At 44.0% G+C, this 19686-nt stretch overlaps 1 long non-coding RNA gene across 1 annotated transcript; it reads right to left on the bottom strand.

Annotated features, from left to right (window-relative positions):
- Positions 1-12371: 12371 nt before the first annotated feature.
- On the bottom strand, positions 12372-16522 carry LOC121141783. Its single transcript, XR_005878724.1, has 2 exons — positions 16294-16522; positions 12372-12509 (listed from the first exon to the last, which is right to left on the bottom strand). It is a non-coding gene; the product is annotated as an uncharacterized LOC121141783 (long non-coding RNA).
- Between the last annotated feature and the right edge of the window lie 3164 nt (positions 16523-19686).

The raw sequence follows: 19686 nt of genomic DNA, 5'->3' as shown, positions 1-19686 counted from the left end.
GAAAAATAAAGTTGTGTGTGTGTGTGTGTGTGTGTGTGTGTGTGTGTGTGTGTGTAGCAACAATAAATCATCTGTAATTCCAAGTAAGGTAAGAGAAGTAGGATGCATAATTGAGAAAAAATAATCATCTCTATTTGGGGGTTTTATGAAAAAGTTTCCAGGGTATTTAACCACTCAAGTGCATCTTGATGGCCATAATATTTTTGTCACAGATAGCAAGGAGAGCATAGGATGTCATGATGAATGGGAGAATATCATCAAGCAAAGAAAAGATGAATAAAACATAACACTTTAGTTTCCAATAAAAAAAAAAACCAAATGGCTGTATGAACTGAAGTCTCTATGGGATGTTGCTTGGCTTTAGCCTTACTGTAACCACAGCTCTGTGTGGGTAGAGACAGGAGGACTGCTGGGACTTTGTGGTTGCCAGCCTAACTCCAGGTTCAGTAAGAGACCCTGTCTCAAACGAATAAGGTGGAGAGTGCTAGAGCAGTGTACTCAGCATACATGCACATACAGAGGTGCAGGCACTTGGAAATACACATTCATGTAGATCACATGCAACAACATACACACATGCATGCAGGCATGCCCGAATGCACACGCTTCTGGATTTTAGATTCTAAAGACCAGCCTTTCCATTTCAGTATCAATCAAAAGAAGCCACCATCCCTGCCAGAGCTCTGGGTGGATACTGATGGGGGGGGTGTCCTTCTGTATGCTGTGAATGTATGTTTCTCTTATTGGTTCATAAATAAAGCTGTTTTGACTAATGGACGTGCAGGATGTAGCCAGGCAGGAAGTAGAGGAGGAACTACTAGACAAGGAGAATTCTGGGAAGAGGAGCATAGAGAGTGAGTTACCAGAGAGATGCATGTAGCTAGGATGCCCATCCATTCTCTGGTAGGACAAAGAATGCTGGGAAGAGGACACAGAGAGTGAGTCGCAAGAAAGAAGCCATGTAGCTGACGAGAAAACAAGAGGCTCAGGCATCACTGATAAGCCAAGACCATGTGGAGATATACAGATTAATAGAAATGGGTTAATAATTAAGAGCTAGTCAATAAGAAGCCTGAGCCATAGAACAAACAGTTTATAATTAACATGAGCCTCTGTGTGTTTATTTGTGACTAAGTGGCTGTGGGACCAGGTGGGACAGAAACATCTCTCAACAAGATACTGTGGTTGACTGTGGTGTAGTTCTTGCTTACTAGTCCTAGAAAGCAGTTCTCTAGCTGAGAAAGAAGTTGAAGGTTTCTCCTAGGGTTACCCTAGCCTTCTAAAATGCATTGCATCTGAAGGACCATCACTTAAAGAATCTCCAGCTTGGTTAACTAGAATATAGGAGAGTTGGATGGAATGGCAATTGCCTGTAAGCCCAGCAGCATAAGGTAAACAGAGGCCAAAGGATCAAGAGTTCATGGCTATCCTCTGCTACATAGTAAGGACAAGGCTGGCCTGGGCTAAATGAGATCCTTTCTCGAAAAACAAAAACCAGGCCAGCGAGATTCTCAGTGGGTAAAAGTACTTGCCACCAAGGCTGATGACCTGAGTTTGACTCCTTTAGCCCACATGGTAGGAGGAGCAAACCAATTATTTTAATGTGTCCCCTGACCTCCAAATGAACACTATGACATGTGCACACTCACATACACACATATACTGAATACAGAAATAACCTCCCCCAAATTAATTCGTTATTATATTATATATTCTTATTATAAATGACTAAGGAGAACGCTAACTAAAAATATTAGTATATGTAGCAGCTTGAAGAAGAATGGCCCTCCTAGACTCATATTTGATTGTTGGTTCACCAGGGAGTAGCATTAGGAGGTGTGGCCTTGTTGGAGAAAGTGTGTCACTGGGGGTAGGCTTTGGGGTTTCAAATGCTCAAGCCAGGTCCCAGTGGCTCTCTCTCTTCATGCTGCCTGTCTGCCCGTCAAGATGCAGAACTCTCAGCTCCTCTCCAGCATCATGTCTGCCTGTATGTCACCATGCTTCCCACCATGACAACAATGGACTAAACTTCTGAAAGTCAGCCCCAATTATATGCTTTCCTTTATAAGAGTTGCCGTGGTCATGGTGTTTCTTCACAGCTATAGAACCCTAACTAAGACAGTGTATGAATTAAGCTCCTGAGGTCTAAATGGAAGACCTGTTGCCAGAGAACCATCCTTTGCTTTCATGGGTGCAATTGGGGCTCCAGGGGGGCAGGACTCAGAGTTTCATTTTTTCCAATTAAGCAGAAGGATGGTGAGCCAATGAGAAGTCTGTCTTGTGTGTCTTTGGCAGAGGGCATCGCCAATATATCTTACCTTGATTCACTCAGGTTTCCTACCAGACAATGTATACATTCCCAACATGAATTGTAAATACCTGTAGTTTCTTTTATTCCTGTACGCATCTTCATTATTCAGATCAAACAAGAATTAAAAGGAGAAATGAAGTCATGTGGGCTTATTTTATTTTTTTGGTTTTTACGAGACAGGGTTTCTTTGTATTGTTTTGGAGGCTGTCGGTCCAGCCCGGCCTCGAACTCACAGAGATCCGCCTGCCTCTGCCTCCTGAGTGGTTCTGGGATTAAAGGCATGTGCCACCACCGCCCGGCATGTGGGCTTATTTTAAAGATATTGTTAATGCTTTGTTTCTATTCCTAAAGTGATGTATTTCGTTACAGGAAAAGTTTCAAGCAGAATGAAAAATTAAAGTATTTCTAAAATGTTTTATTTCTATGACTTACAGGCAATCATATGGCATTTTTCTCTTCTAATCTTTTTGCATATAAAAGGTGTTTTAGAAAAATCACAACCAGGTTGAGGCATTGCTCCACCATAGACTGGTTGTCTCACGTGTCCCAAGTCCCACCCTCAGCACAGAAAAACAAAAAATTAAATAAATAAGCAAATAAAATGCAATATTGTGTTTAAATGTGCAGTATACACATATATATAATTATAATTTATTTAACCACCTTTATGGCTTGTCCTTAGAGTTTATTTTGTCAAAAACAGAAAAATACCAAGAAGTTTTAAAAAGCACTACTTTTTCTAAACACTTTCACACATTTACCTCAGCCTTCTGGACTATCCACCAATGCTAAGCTATGCTGAACAGGTTACATGCTTCCCCTAGTGCCCCCACTTGGTCTGTGAGTCCTTGTCATCTTGCCATTCCACAGAAGTGCTCCTAGTTTCTCTTGGTTTGGGATTGACTTAAGCAAGTCTCATTTCCAGGTATCCCATTCAGTCGGAGGTAGTCAGTGAAGGACATCTCAGGTTAACAAGCCACCATGGGTACCCTGTGACCTGGTATGAAGGCTGCGGAATGTACCAGACCTTGGAGGAAGACATGTGTCTCTTGAAACATTGTCATTTTCTCAATGTCCCTGCAGTTTAAAATCATGGACAGCCAAAGATTGGATCCTGTAGCCACAGTCTCTTTTTTCTATGGACAGAGCTTCGGAGACAAACAAACATGAGGTAATGTTAGCAGGTCCCTAATGTGGAGCCGTGTAGGACATGGCAGGACATCTGTCCTTTCTCGTGGAGCACAGTGATAACAAAATAATCCGTATTTCTTATGTTTCAAAACTCAACTCTTAACAAGCTTCCTTCTTAATACCTAAAACCCAACCACAAACTTGTTTTTTCTAAATGGAGGGTTTTTAAAGATTGATTTTTGTTTTTTTGTTTGTTTGTTTGTTTTGCTTTTGTTTAGTTTGGTTTTTTGAAACAGGATTTCTCTGTGAAACAGTTCTGACTGTCCTGGAACTCTCTTTGTAGACCAGGCTGGCCTTGAACTCACAGAGATCCACCTGTCTCTGCCCCCAGAGTGCTGGGATTAAAGGCATGCGTCACCACTGCCCAGTTAAAGATTAATTTTTAAATGTAGCACTTACATGAAGTGACGGGTTTCATGATAGCATTTTATAAGAACGTGTCATCACACCTTATTCTTATTCACCTGCCTCTCCCACCATCTCCTGTCACTTCTGCTTTCATGTCACACGAATCCCATTGCCCCCCCACCCTCCATGAAGGCCTTTCCCTCCTCCCTCAACCCCCTCTTTCTATTTTCATGACCTGTACACACTCACTCATACATTCAAATCCAGATTGTACATATAATTGAGAACATGTGGCATTTGTGTTTCTGAGTCTATGTTATTTTGCTTAACACAATGATTTCCATTTCCTGCAAATGTCACGATTTTATTTTTCATTACGGCTGAAAACAATTCTATTGTATATATGCATTCCAACCATAGTTTCACTGCTGTTTTTAAAGATGTAAGTAATTCTTTGTTTTTTTACACCTAGACGAAGAAGTTTTCATTAAACATTCTTTCTAGTTAAAAGCAACCTCCAGCCACCAGCAGCTGCTCTGCTCCGGGTTGTGCTTTGCCCAGGAGGTGAGGTAGAGGACTCCACCCTCCCCGATTAGCTTGATTAGCTTGTCCCATTGCCTCTGATATCATCCAAGAGCTTTTCAGCTTTTGTTCTGAAGAACATAGTCTTCAGTAATCTTCATATTCTATCTTGCACTCTTTTTGAGCCCAGAAACCACCAATTCCATGTGTACATTCCATCCATTACTTGTTCAAAATCATGGCACCGAGGACTCCTGTAGGAGTGGGTGTTCAGCTCCTTGGACTGTCAGGTGACCATCTAGACCAACACCCAGCCTTTTCTGAACATCAAAGGAAGGCCTGGTGTCCCTCTCCCGTGCCCCTGTCCCCTCCTTGGATTCCCCAACCAAATTTGAAAACACACTTTTCAGGCTTCCCCCACATACACACAGATGTTAAAGACAATTGGCTAATAGTTCTTCCTGGGAGTATTCAAACATAACAAAATAGAGGAAGTAGTATAAGGAGTTCATGTATTTATTCCTCAACTTTTACAGTTTTACATATTTTGTCCCTCTCTTTTAAAAATCTGTCTCCATATATGTGTGTGTTTGTGTGTATGTGTACATGCACACAATATGAAATACATATACGCATATATATTTCTTATCTGACATCTGAAATCAAGCCTTGCAAACATTTCATTTTATCCATTAACTACTTTGGCATGTATTTCAAACAGCTAAGAGGGTTCCTTTCATGCATAACCGCATGCTATTATAACACATAACAAAAGTACCAATGATGTCAGGAGCATTTTAAAAATAGGATTCTGGAAAAAGCAAGCCAAAGGAATGAGTAATACAGAGCTTCACGCTGTGGTGAGAGCTCCAGGAAGATGCTTTTGGCAAATGGGGCACTTCACTTCTACAAATGACATCATATAGCCTGGTGGCACTTTCTCCCACACCTCTGAAATTGGAATTACATTCTTAACCTCCCAATGCGGTCCCTAGGTTAGTACAAGGTATCAGCCTCCTTCCAGATCAGAGAAACCAAGATTCCTTACAGTGATTGTTCTCTGTCTTTTCCCTCACTGTCCTGCGTAACCTGTAACCTGTTTTGTTTTATCAAGGTAAGAGCATTGAACATGAAATCTGCAGTTTTAACACAATTCTAGGTGTACAAAACATTACCTTTTATTATCTCAGGTGGTAACAACATGAGTACAACAGATGTCTAGAACTTACTCACTCCCCTGACTGCTCCTTGTTAGTAGCTCCCCATAAATCCCTGCCCTCAGGCCCTGGCAACCATGGCTCTGTGAGTCTTTGCACTTGGTTATTTAAATAGTCATGGAAATGGGATTATACAATATGTCTTTCTATGGTTGGCTTTTTTCACTTGGCATAATGTCATAAAAATTGTCCCTGTTGCTACATATTACACAATCCCCTTTCTCCTTTAAGTTGCATACTATTCCAACATGTTGCAGAGTACCATAGTATCCATTCATCTGCTGACAGTTACTTTGTTTTCATATCTTGGGAGTATCATCTGGAAAGTGCTTTTGGATGAGTACCCAAGAGTGGGATTACCAGGTCATATGGGAGTTCTATCTTTTCCTTTTTTTCTTTTTTTAAGGAACTTCCATGCTAATTTCCATAGCAGCTGTACCATTTTGCATTGCTACCAACAGTGTTGGAGGATTCCTGTTTCTACTGCATCCTCTCCAGTCTTAGGAGGAAATGTTTGTTTGGTTGGGTTTTTGTTGTAGTGATTGTTTTGTTGTTGTTGTTACTGTTGTTTTTAATAATAGTATGACGGAAGTGACATGATGTGTCATTGTGGTTTCAGTTCGTATTTCTCTGGTAATTAGTGATAATACTGAACTTTTAAAACCCCCCCTTTTTTTTTGAGATAGGGTCATACTATGTAGCCCTGGCAGTGCTTCAAACTCAGGCTGCCTCCTGAGTGCTGGGATTAAAGGCCTACCTGGATGCGCCCTCTGAAGTAACCAACGTTTAGACTAGACTTAAGTAACTACTTGTGAATGATTGCTATGTTTTTAATTAAAACACAGCTGGAAGGGAAGAAGCAAACAGAAAATGGCTTCTGGCTCAGAGAGAGCCTCGCAGGTGCAAGCCCTGTCCCCTCAACAGTTCTACGGAGGCCCTCTACCTTATAGTCTGGAAGCTTCAGCCACTGTGCCGGAGCTCTTGGTGGTAACGCCTTGTTCTCAATACAGGCACATTATTTACGGAATCTCAGAGTGATTTACAGTCTTATGTAACATCCCAGCGAGTCAGCATGCTCATCAAAAGGGGGTATGGTAGGGTGGGAAGGTTCGATTCCTGTGTCTGCTGCTTCCTGAGTCTAGACAAGTAGTGCCACCTCTCCCAGCCTGTGTCTTCCTCCGCCACACTGTGATTTCCTTCCGCAGGCTCCTGACCTCCAACAAAGCATTCTTAGACTCGCTGACCTCCAGTGAGTGGAGCCCTCTGATTTATTTCAGTCTGTTTTTAGCATCTGTGAATTTTAGGCCGAAGTCCGAATGAGCTCTTTATCAAGGAAAAATGCTTCCTCTCACTTCCCTCTGGGCAAAGCAGCGCTTTGCATGTGAAATTTATCGGTGCCAGCAGGGCCAGGATCTAGGAGGGGCTTGTGATGGCGCAGGCTGGCTCAGCCCAGACCGCAGTGGTAGTCTTAGGTCTCTCTCTCTCACACACACACACACACATACACACACACACACACACACACTCACACACACTACACACACACACACACACACACACACACACACACACACACACACACACACAGAGGAAAGGGTGCTGGACGCCAGAGCAGTTAAGAACAGCAGTGCATGGTGTCTCTTCCTACAGTAAGAGGAATCCTGAGCCTGAGGACGCTGTGATGTGAGCCTGATCTGGCAGTGACTCTGGAATTGCTCTTCCCAAAACACCCGCAAGTTAAAAAAAAAAAAAAATTCAATCCTGGTCAGCAAAAAGCGCTGCTGGGAATGGTCTCTGTCAGTTGTCACAGCATTAGGACAGGATTAGCAGAAAGAGCCTTTTCCAGAAGCTTTATAAGTGGCACAATACATGTTAAGCAGTAAGGGTCAGCGGAGGACAAAAAAAAAAAGCATAATGTAAAAGTGACCCATGAGCATGCAGAGAGACCTATAAAAAGAAAAAAATTAATCAGCAGAAACTACTTTCAGACCATCTCTTCATTGCAAGGTGATTGTAAATGCTACAGAAACGAACAAAACAGAGCAGCATTCCTGGCTAGGGGTGAACACCAGGCATTGTACAAAGTAGCCCAGGCTCAACAGAGGAAGGGAGTAACCCACAGTCACCTGATAAAATTGGGACCAGAGTCCAAATTGTTCTCTCTTACACAGGCACACAGTTTTCTATGTAGCTCAGCAGGCTCTGAGCTTAGGATCCTTCTGCCATAGCCTCCAGAGTGCTGTGTACATATATGTACCACCACAACCACACTTCTAGAGTTCAAATCTCTTGATTTTAAGTTCCTTACTTTCACCCCAAAACTATTATTCATGCCCACTCCCATTTTCAAAGGTAACATCACCTCCTTAAATACTTCACTAAAGGAAACAAGATAGTCAGAAACACCCAAATGTAAACAGTGATTCTGGAACAGACCCAGTTTGATCTTGTCTGCAAGACTCGGTGTGGCTTCGTTAAGGCTTTCAGTGTGGCAGTCACAGAATCCACTTATGCCATTAGTGGTCTCCTAAGCCGGGATGAATCTAGCCAGTTCGCCCCTCATAGAAGTCTGACAGGGCACAGAACACTGCAACAGCGTAGCCTCCCCACAATACGACACGACTTAAGGACTATATGGGGAAATAAGGACGAGATGTAAAGCAGGTGGCAAACAAGGAGGCCAATCCAAAATCCTCAAGCGTGCCACAAACATTTCAGACTCCTGTTTCCACTTCTCATCACTGAGACTTTGGACAGGTCACAACCTCTCTGGACTTCAATGTTTTGGGGTCCGTGCGTGCGCATATGTGTGTGTGTGTGTGTGCTAATTTTTAAGATGATGAAGTCGATAAAGTTACCAGGTATTGTCAAGAACCCTGTCATCTCAGCTCTCCAGAGGCTAAGGCTGGAGGATCAGGAGTTCCAGGCCAGCCTGCACAGAAAACTGTGATGAACCACTAAAGGCATTGAAAGTCAGTACTCAATAGAACCCTGACACCAGCCTTCCTAGTAAGCAAGGCCCAACTGCCACCACTGCGCCCATTCAACGCACAGTAGGGGGACCTAGTCCCTGAGGCTGAGGAACTGGTTTCACAGTCGCTGCAGAAGAGGTTGTATGGATGGGGACTTGGGATGATTTGAAGAAGGAAGAAGGAAGCAGAATCAGAGAGAAGCAAGAGTCTGGATGGTGGTTATCACTGACCCTGTACATTTGCTGATGTGACGTTTGGTCCCCAGAGGTCCTGAAACTGCAAGAAAAATAGCATTGGCATGAGAAAAAGCTGTCAGGGTATAAACCTGAATAGTAACAATGCATCTCCTGCTCTGTGGAGTATGAAAGTCCCGCCTGCCTTTTCTTTGTCCTTACTCACATTTCTGAACACTGGAGCATACCTTGGTCTTACTTGTGTTGCCCTCACTAAAAGGCAAGTCCCATAGCAGAGGGGTCTTTTCTTGTTTGTGGCTCCATTTCAACTGCCTAGAACAGTGTCTGGCATTCCATAGGTAAGTGTCTAACATATACTCATCAAATGAATCAGTGGGTACCTTAAAAGTAAGAAAAAAAGCCGGGCATGGGTGGCGCACGCCTTTAATCCCAGCACTCGGGAGGCAGAGGCAGGCGGATCTCTGTGAGTTCGAGGCTGGACCGACAGCCTCCAAAACAATACAGAGAAACCCTGTCTCATAAAAACCAAAAAAAAAAAAAAAGATGCAGGCAACAAAGATCTTGTCTCAAAGCAGTAACTACTCCACTACTCACACTAAAAAATATTTTAAAAATGGTGCTATCACAGTACATAAATAAATTTATAGCAACAGCTTCACAAAATAGTATTTACTACTGCTTGTGATGCACTTTGATATTTTAAATTTGCTTTTATTTCATTTGTTGACCCACTGAAATTGTTTCAAGACTATCGGGTTCCAACCTACAGTGTGAAAGAAAGGAGAGCTGTAAAGTTTAGACACAGTTGTCTCGTAATAAAAGCCATGGAAGAGGATCCTACATCTGTTTGTACCTGTTCTTTAACTAGATGGAAACACACACTTGGCAAGGGTGAAATGAGGTGGTTATGGTCAGCTACATCCCCAAGCTTCTCAGAAAGGCATGGGGTCTTGAAGAATCAGTTAGCTAATGCCACCCTGTAATAAAGAAAATAGCTCAGAAAAAGGACTTTCTACTGCAGGTCTTAAGGGGTAACTGGGGCTAACAACCTAGGTTTGGATATCAATCCCTAAAGGATCAATCCAGGAGACAACTAACAGTGAAGAACAATGAAGAATTCATTCGCTGTGCCCACATTGGGAAGAGGGACAAATGAAGAGGCCCAACAATGATCCCCCGAGTTCATTTTTGAGTCCTAACATGAAGTTCAAATATAGTTTGTATGTATGTATGTATGTATGTATGTATGTATGTATTTCTGATGAAGGTGTGGTCATCACCCATCCATCAGTGGTACATCCTCTCAGCTATTAGCTCCTTGGTATATCCGCAAGTCAGCACCAAATGACATCTCAGGCTCTCCCTTTGACTGCCACTAGGATCCCAGCCTTTTCTTTTTCCCAGTGCAAACTTTCTGCAGAAATTCCAATTCCTTTGGGGTCAATTGTCTCAATAGTCTACAACCTAAGCATCTCTCTGTAGAGCTTCTTCTCTTCCACCCAGATGCTCAGAAGATGATCTACAGAACATCTTCTCTCCTGCCTGGATGCTCAGAAGATGAACTCCATTCATTCCTCCTTGTTTAACACATCTTAAGCAATGTTCTAGTCAAACCACTTAGGATGTGAAGGAGAGACAGAGGGTACAGGGACAAGAACTCAAGATTCCTCTTTCCACACTGACAGTTTCATCATTTATACAATGGGGAGCTGAAAACTGATATTCTGTAAGACAAACACAACAACCTTCACCAAACCCCTCATAGGTACCAGACACCAAGTCAGTGTCTTACATACAGGAGAACATTTTAGAATGCAATGTCCCAGGCATTTTAAGGAACTCAATTCATTCCTTATAATGACCTTGAAAATTATTCTTTTCTTTTGTATCTTACACACCTAGTTGTAGAGAGGTTAAATAACTTTTTAAAGTAGCGGGTACTGAGGGTAGTGCCTAGTGTTGTCTGTGGCCCATAGTGAATGATCAATACATGTTTACTCAGCTTCACTAAAGATATTGACTAAAGATAGCACAGGTTTAAGCCCAGATCTGTCTAGCTCCCATATCAGTCTTGCCACTACTAAATTCATATACTTTATTCAAAACAATTGGTATTTGGCCAGTTGCTTGTAGATCGATACAAGGCTGGGAGTGTGGTGAATTTCAGGGCCAACAGCCACTTGAACATCTAGCTACATAATTAGCTACCCAGTTCCTGTCTCCTGGATGAATCTATAATTAAGCAAGTTTGTAAGACACAATTAGACATATTCCCTTGGTCCCTAGAATGCGTAACATTTACCCAAAGGGCTAGACTTGGAGAAAAACACAGGCTTGGAAAATGTTTTATCATGCTCTAGAAGTATTTTTCTCCCTAGCCAACATAAACAATTATGGAACAAGTTTTTTTTTCATTGTAATCAATAAACACAAAATTTCAGAGTTTTAATTTTATACAGAGTTTCTTCACAATGTGTTTTAGAAATAAAAACGTTTTTTGATTTGATAGCACAAGATGATGTCAGTGTGTTACTATTTCTATCAAGCAATAGGGTGAATGTAACAAAGATGTGTGGTATTCCCTAGGGGAAGGATTTTTCTGAGACACTGCACTGCTTATGCCTGGGCATTGGGAGACAGGTCCCATGGATGGGTTCTCACAAGATCAAGCAAATAAGGAAGTTCCTTTTTTCCAGCTCCTTCCATGTCCTGCCTCTCTACTGTGCTCCTGGGGTCCTTCCAAGACCTTGACCTATTTCTTTGTTGCTCCAGTTTCCAAGTGTTTCCTAAAGATGCTCACAGTTAAGTCTCTGTGAGGTTTTCCAGGGACTCCTGTGAATATCATTATTAATTTTTTCATGTGTTTATCTGGATGCGTGGCTGGAGGAGGCAAGCATAAGCCACAGAACACACATGGAGGTCAGGGGACCACTTTCAGGAGACTGTTCTCTCTTTCCACCACGTGATCCTGGGGCTTGAACTCAGCTGTCAGTCCTGCTAGCAAGTATGATTACCCACTGACCTATCTGGCCCAGCCCCATTATTGTTTGTTTTTGAGACAAGCTCACTATACAGCCCAGGGCAACTTCAAGCCTCTTTCCCCAGCCTCCCCAGTTGCTATGATACAGGCGAGTATCACCAGGTACCCTTTAAATGGTGATAAAGCTGGAAGTGTGTGGCAGGCATAAGGGGCCTGGCAGCTGAGTTGGTGACTTTATTATCACCTTTCTTCCTTCCTTGTCACTTTCTGAGAACTGGGAAGTCTTTCTTGTTACTGGAGACTGAAGACTGCGATTCTCTCTTATTTCCCTCTGCACAGGGTGTCAACGCGGCATCACCGTCTCAAGTGGAACAGCACCCTTTTACCACAGCCATCATGATGGGAGGTGCAAATTCTCTGCCTTTGAGTCAGCTAAAGAAGAAACAGGGTAATTCAGCATCATGGACAATTTCCTTGTTTCCTACTCTGTGTTTAGCTACCTCTGTCTTCAACCTGGTTTAACTCTACCCTGTTCTTAGTCAACTATTTAATTGACAGTGGGTGTGTCCCTCCCAGAAGCCACATGTCTTAGTTACTATGCTATTGCCGTAAAGAGACACCATGACCAAGGCAAACTTATAGAAGAAAGCATTTAATTGGAGGCTTGTTTACGGCTTTAGAAGGTTAGACATTATCATCATGGAAGGAAATGTCTTGAGAGGCAGATAGGCATGTTGCTGGAGAAGTAGATGAGAGCTATATATACATCCAGATCTGCAGGCAGAGAGGGGGGAGGGAGGGAGGGAGCGGGAGGGAGGGAGAGAGAAAGAGATTGAGACTGGACTTGGTATAGGCTTTTGAAACTTCAAAGCCTACCCTGAGTGACACACCTTCTCCAATAAGGCCACACCTCCTAACCATTCTCAAACAATTCACCAACAGGGGATCAAGTGTGGAAATATACAAGACTAGGGGAGGGGCATTTTCATTGAAACCACCACATCAAATATTCTCTTTGTAGTCTCATTGCTTTGAGTTCCCCTCTGTAATTTCTGTCATGGTCCAAATATTTGTTTTAAATTACAGTTCCTATATGTTAGTATTCAGGCATCTGAACTGGCCTGTCCTTGGGATTCTGACAGGATACACCCTCAGCTGCTGCCACTGAAAGCACCACCTGTGTAAATTCACTGTGTTCCCTTTTAAAAGGGCCCTGCCTACCTCCTATCCTTCTCTCTTTATCTCCCTCTTTCTATCTGTTCCCCCCTCCCTTCCTCTTCCCCTTTTTGCTTTCTCCTATCTGCTATCTCCAGAGGCTGGTCTCCCCCTTCCTTTTCCCCTTCCCCGTTTTTATGATCCTTTTCCCTAACAAAAAGAAACCCTCTGCTTGAACCCTGTCACCTGACATCTTTCTCCAGCACACCGCTTTTCTTAAATTACAACACCATATGTAGAATTTTTTCTCCTAAACAGCATGATTTGGCCATTTTTAATACATCCACAAAGTTGTCTAACCTTGCCCATCAACACTTTGCAATTTTAGAACATTATCATCCCCAAAAGAAATGTTCTTATTCTTAGGAGTCCTTCCTCCCCATCGATGTCTTCCTCCAGGCCCCAGCAATCACTCACATAATTTCTGTTTCTGTGGAATATAAATGGGATAACCACACAATACACAATCTCTTGTAACTAGCTTGTAACTAGCTTCCTTCAGTTAGCTTAGCGATGTAAATAAAGGTGTATCCTTGATAACAGCTCCTTAGGTGTTCCATTCATTTCTGTAACTGAGATGTTCACTAGATAAACCATCAGTCAAGTGACATTTTTTGGCTTTGGGGGCCATGATGAACAATAGTGTGTACAGATTTTTGGGTACACATGTATGTATGTATGTATGTATGTATGTCATATTTTCTTTTTAGTTCTCCAGCATGTGTGCCTAGGACTGAAGCATGAGACTGGCCCAGAGCTTAAGGAAATATTTTCCTTCTCTATGTTCCTTGGATTTTTCCATACTCACTAAACAAAACCAACATAGAGGACTCTACTGAGCCCGTGGTACTGGCGCTTGCTTTTCTGAGTCAAATATAAGTCAAAACACTCCCACCCATGCCCCCCACCTCCCTGCAAACAATATGCAGCTTTGGGTGACTTTGTCAGTCCCAAGACAGAGACAAGTCACTGCAGTGACTGCGCAGGCCATCGCAGCTGCAGCTTGTAGCACCCAGTGCGGGTGAGCAAAACCAGCCTTTGCTACCAAGCTTTTAATCTATAGAAATTTTGTATCAAGAGCCTGTTTACTTGAACTATATAGTCTCTCAAGATCTATGAAAAACCTTGGACTATAACCGGGGTGGGTAGAGGCTGAGTGGATATTTATGCAGTTTACAACTCGGAGCAGGGCTAGCTGCCTATAATTTCCCATATTTGACTGAAGCCTGCCCCCTGCTGGCAGGCACCCATAGCAGGAGCTGATGAGTCTGTTTCTTCTAACATCATTTTTCCCTTTCTAACAGCTTAGAAAATCTGTTCAGCAACCCAGAAATTTCATCTTCCACAGAGCATTCCTCCTTTGCCTCGTGTGTGTGTGTGTGTGTGTGTGTGTGTTTGCGGTGTGAATCTTTCATTGGCAATAAATATTATTTGTACTATGCAGTGCCTATCAGGGTCTTTTTGTTCTTATGGACTCACAAGCTCCCAAACTCATCTTCCCTAGTGGCAATGGACAAGGGCTACTCAAGATGGGAGATGGTGTGACTTAGAGGCTGACAGCTTGCCAGAAATTTAGCAAAGGTGCTTTGCAGCCGGAATAAAGAATTCCCTTGAGTTCTGTGGAATATGCTAGCTTTGCCAGATCCCTGCTGGGCGTCAGATGTGTTGGGAATCTCACAAGCACAAGACAACACCTTTCTCTTTTCCCTCTTACATCAGTGCCCTGTCCTTTCTGGCAGACCCTGAGCACTGAGCACGGATGGAATCAGCCCTGGGAGTTAGTGTGAGCTCCCTGGACCATGAGAGGAAACCGCGAAGCTGACAGAGGAAGAGGGACAAAGGAAAGGCAGCTGCCCATGCCCCGAGGGAACTGAAGAACAAGAGGCCCTTCCGCAGGAATGCAACGCTCCTTGCAAGGCGATGAACCAATGATTGTTCAGCTCTGGGTTAACAAAGAAAGAACCTGTTTTGTGTTTTGAAACTGGTTCTCACCGTGTAGACCAGGCTGACTTCAGCCTCTCATGGCAAGTTGCTAGTTTTTGAAGAGGAGGTTTGGGTTTCTAACCTTTGAGGAGGAGGGGGACATAAGAAGGTCCTTTATGGGGGCAAGCCTCCCGACAGTCCTCCATGTACAGCCAGCCAGAGGGTATGTCCACTGCTTATTGCCCAGCGGGTTTCCCGGCTGGCCCAGCACCGCTCCCCGGCGGGTGTGGCAGCCCCAGTCTAGTCTAGTTGCAGACTCAGTTTCTGTTCCTGGTGTTCCAGCTCTGCAGGTCCCCGCGTGTATCTCCCTCCCCTGCGCTGTGCCTCTGGATTTCCTTTTCCCGTACATAAGGCTAGCCTTTGTGTCCTTTAGGAAGGACAGGGCTCCTGCATTGTTTTATATCGAACTTAAGAAGAGGAGATAAGGGAGAAGAGAGGAGGAGGTTGGGGACAGAGTCTGAGATAGACTGGGGGGGCAGAGACACAGAGAGAGAGAGAGAGAGAGAGAGAGAGAGAGAGAGAGAGAGAGAGAGAGAGAGAGAGAGAGAGAGAGAGAGAGAGAGAGAGAGAGATCTTCTCTCCCTCTTCTCGGGGCTCAGTTCATTTCAGTTCTTTCTGTTTTTGCAGAGGGGAGGGGGCGCCTTCGCTGCCGAGGAGCCGGACTCAATTTAGTACTTATTTTGGTTGGCCTCCGACCTAGACCCAGGCAGGCCGGCCCCCTAAGCAAAAACGTCTTGTTTAATGCCAGCGTTACATTTAAGGCAAGAAGAGGAAAGCCCAGAATAAGTCCCCTTGTCAGGCCTTTCCGCAGCATTTTTATTTGCCTGACACGTGTACGAATAAATGTTCAGCCACCCTCCTGCGTGCCCTCCCATTAGCTTGGGTCCTTCATAGCTGCCTTCTCTGGGCCTTAGGACCTTGGCAATCAATCCAGTCGAAGTATCAAAGCTCTGACATTAAGCAACAGAATTTGGAGACGGCAAGACCTTGGGAAAGAGGGAGTGGGGGTGGGGTGGGGGAAAACAGCTTAAGTGATCGGGTTACGTAATCCTATTCCTTTTGGAATCTGGACGGTGAAGTTCTGCAGAACTGCCAGTAGGGGGAGCTCAGGCCGTTTATCAGAGAGAGAGAGAGTTGTGGTCAGGAGCCAAGTCAGGGCACTAACAAAACAATGAGCCTTTGTGGTTTTCTCTTCGGCTCTGAATTCCGAGACACTTCCACCACGATGGCCCAATCCCCACCCTGGAGGACGCGGCTAGCTTCTCCCAGGACCCCGTCTTACTTAATAAGATTTTCGGAATCCGTAGGACCAAATTTCAGTTTTCTTTATTTCTTTTTCTTTCCTTTCTCCCCTACCTACCTTCTGAGTCTGTTTCCCAGGCTCTCCCAGACCCTGTGTGCTGCTTTTGTTTTCCTGACTTTCCGGTCTCTAAGTGTCTTTCTTGTTTCTCCGCACCATCCTCGAGTCACTAGTAAATGCTATAAAAAATGCGTGGAGATGAATCCATCCACGAGACAGCGCTCTGCAATACACCAGCGCCAGGCACTTTTAATAAAATCTAAAACATGCTGTAAAGCAAAGATGGCGAAGTCCGCCACCACGTGGACATCCTTCTTGTTTTTGAATAAGCTGCCCTTACCACCCACAGCCTTCCTGCTGATCGGTGACTGAGGTCACTGACTTCCAATGGCTGTCTCCCTCCCTGGCTACCAGGACCGGGTCTCCTGGATCTTTTAGAGAAGTCACTGACAAGTTTACATCGGATGACTCCAGTGACAGCTACTGGCTGTCTGGAATTTGAACAGTTCCAGAACACAATGGAATTCAGAGTCAAGGACTGCCGTAGTCCAGATAAGAAATGGAAAGACAGCTTCGCCCTCTGCCGGAAACCTCTTGACCTATGAAATTCACAGTCTTTGGGTGGGGTGAACCACTATGCCAAAAAGACTTACTTTTCCTTTTTTTTTTGTTTTGAGATAAGATGCGTGTAGCCCAGGCTGGCCTCCTCAAACTCAGCTAGTATCCAAGGATATCCTTGCATTTCTGATTCTTCTACCGTCTTTTAAGCGCTAGGACTAAGGGCATGCCACCAGGCTCCAGGGCAAGTACATTTCTTTATTTACTGATACTTTCTCTTGCAAACAGCCTTTATTGTCTTTCTTTCCAAACTCGAATTTGCACATGTGTATGTATGTATACATTCTTGAGGGAAATAAAGATTACATTCTCTTTCTGGGCTTTTGGCCCTAGGGAATCCAGAAACTTGACTAATCATGTTTGTAACATGCCAGGAAACTGTATGACAATCAACTGGCACCTCCAACCCATGAGGAAAGCTACTTTGCCTGGAGCTGAAGAGGCAGTGTTGAGGGGTGATTTCTCAAATGCTGGTGCTGTGATGTTATGAGTGACACAGCTTCCTGAATTTTACCTCCCATTCCAATAATAGGCATATGAGTCTGGGTGGAAGAAACTACTTAGATTGGGTGGGGGACAATACTCTGTGGTTTAGGCATGTCAGCTTTCTCCAGGAGCCAAGGACTGCAGCTGAGATACTATCTAGAACATCCTTGCTTTGCTCAGTACTTGGTGGCTGTTCTCATTTCCTGGTCCCAGAAGCTAATGGGGCTAAGCCTAAGAAGGAGGTAGGAAGTAGAGGGTTACAGGTCATGTGACTCAACCCAGTATTAACACTTCCTTAGCCTTTTCTGGGCCTTGGCCATGTAGAAAGGGAGGTCTGTCTTGGAGAAACTGCTTCCATCTCTCTCTCTCTCTCTCTCTCTCTCTCTCTCTCTCTCTCTCTCTCTCTCTCTCACACACACACACACACACACACACACACACTGTCTACGAAGGGTGATAAAAAATGCTATAAAAACAAACAAATAAAAACCCAATGCTGCAAAATGCTAGCATCATCAGGCAGGCTGCCTCTGCAGTACAATCCATAACCTCTCTGACTTCTAGAATAACAACAACAAAGTTATAGTGACTTCTAAATTCAGCCTTGCATCACTCCGGAAACTAACAAAGCGTTCCTTCCTACAGACACTGCTCCTAAATTAAACAGTTTGTGCGTGTATGGCTATTGAAATGTCGGTGGATTAAAAAATGGAAATGTTTCTTAGGTAGAGAAGAGAGGCAGGTCTCTAGAATAGAGATGGGGAAGGGGCTCGGTGGAGACAGGGTTACTGCAGTCAAGTAGCAGATATTGTAGAACAGTGGGAGAAAGATGCAATCAAGCAGGCAAGTGGATAAAATGTGTTTCTAAAATTATTGGGTCTGAGTAAGTATAGGGTAAGGCGGTTCATTCTGGTCAAACATTTAACAGGGACTTCAAAGTGCAAACCCTGAGGAGGCACTACTCCCTCCTGTAATCAGTAGGAACCAGCGGAACTAATCAGAAACTGCCAAGGGGGGAGGTCAACCATGAGACCACCTTCCACGGTTAATGCTGCCGGTCACAGAGGGTGGCTGGGCACTCTGGGGGCACTTACTAAAGAACAGGGAATCTTCATGTTCTGAAACACTGCAGGTCACATCTCAAGGGGGGCGGGGCATGACCCGGATGAGCTGAACTCCCAGGATTCTTTCCATACTGGCAAGCAAACGAACTCATAAGGCAATGGCTGTAGATAGACAGGCAGAGGAAGGACGGAAGGACATGTCCCCGCTCGCCCACCCCCCAACAGCTCCCAAGAGATGCTCTCTGAGCCACCTCTGTATCGCTTGTTCTACAAGCTTGTACCTACCTATCTTTTGCTTACAAGAATAATTTCCAGTGTTAGACTGACTACCGAGACTCAGGATTCCACACAGGCTACTCCCAGCTCATCTCTGGGTCTCTCCTATGGGGTCATCAATTATGTGGTATTGCTGTAACCACAAATGGGAACCATTTCCACAGGAGTCATCGGCTGGAAGGAAGGAACAGAAATGAAGCTGCAACAGAGCAGAGTGAGGAGGTAGATAACTGTGAACTCAGCCAGAAAGTATTGTCTCTGAGGCTGAGGAAGCGAGAGGCCTGCCTGCTGCTACAAAGGGCTCGCAGAGTCAGGGGACCGGCTGCACGCTTAGGCTGTCTTTCCTACAACCTGGCACATAGCTCAGAAAAGGCCCTCTCTCTGGTCTTGGCTCTGTCCCAGATTAGCTGCCTGTTCCTGGACACCTTCCCAGTCTTGATTTCATTGTATGTGAGTGGAAAATATTAGACATCTCTAGGGTTTTGATAAGCCCTACATTTTGTCATTCTTTCTAGCCTTGTGTTTTGATTTCCAAACATTGTCCTGTTAGGTTTCTACTGCTATGATAAACACCAAGACCAAAAGTAACAGGGGAGAAAAGGGTTTATTTGTTACTGCTTATAGTTTATAGTCTATCCTGAAGGGAAGTCAGGGCAGGAACTCAAGGTAGGAATCTGGAGGCAGGAACTGAAGGAGAGATCATAGAGGAATGTTGGCTGTTGAGTTGCTTTCCATGGCTTATTTAGCCTGCTTCCTTCCTTCCTTTCTTTCTTTCTTCCTTTCTTTTTTTTTTTAACATTTTTTAATTTCATATGTATGAGTCTTTTGCCTGCACAGTCTGGACACCATGACTATGCAGTAATTACAGAAACTGGAAGACAGCATCAGATTCCCTGGACCTGGAATTAGAGATGGTTGTTAGCTGCCCCATGGGTGCTGAGACTTGAACCTAGGTCCTCTCAAAGAACAGCTTTTAAGAGTGTTCTTAACCTCGGAACCATCTCTTCAG

Source organism: Mesocricetus auratus, unplaced genomic scaffold (genome assembly GCF_017639785.1).
Source record: "Mesocricetus auratus isolate SY011 unplaced genomic scaffold, BCM_Maur_2.0 Super-Scaffold_100008, whole genome shotgun sequence".
NCBI lineage: Eukaryota > Metazoa > Chordata > Mammalia > Rodentia > Cricetidae > Mesocricetus > Mesocricetus auratus.
This window is presented reverse-complemented; position numbering and strand designations above follow the sequence as displayed.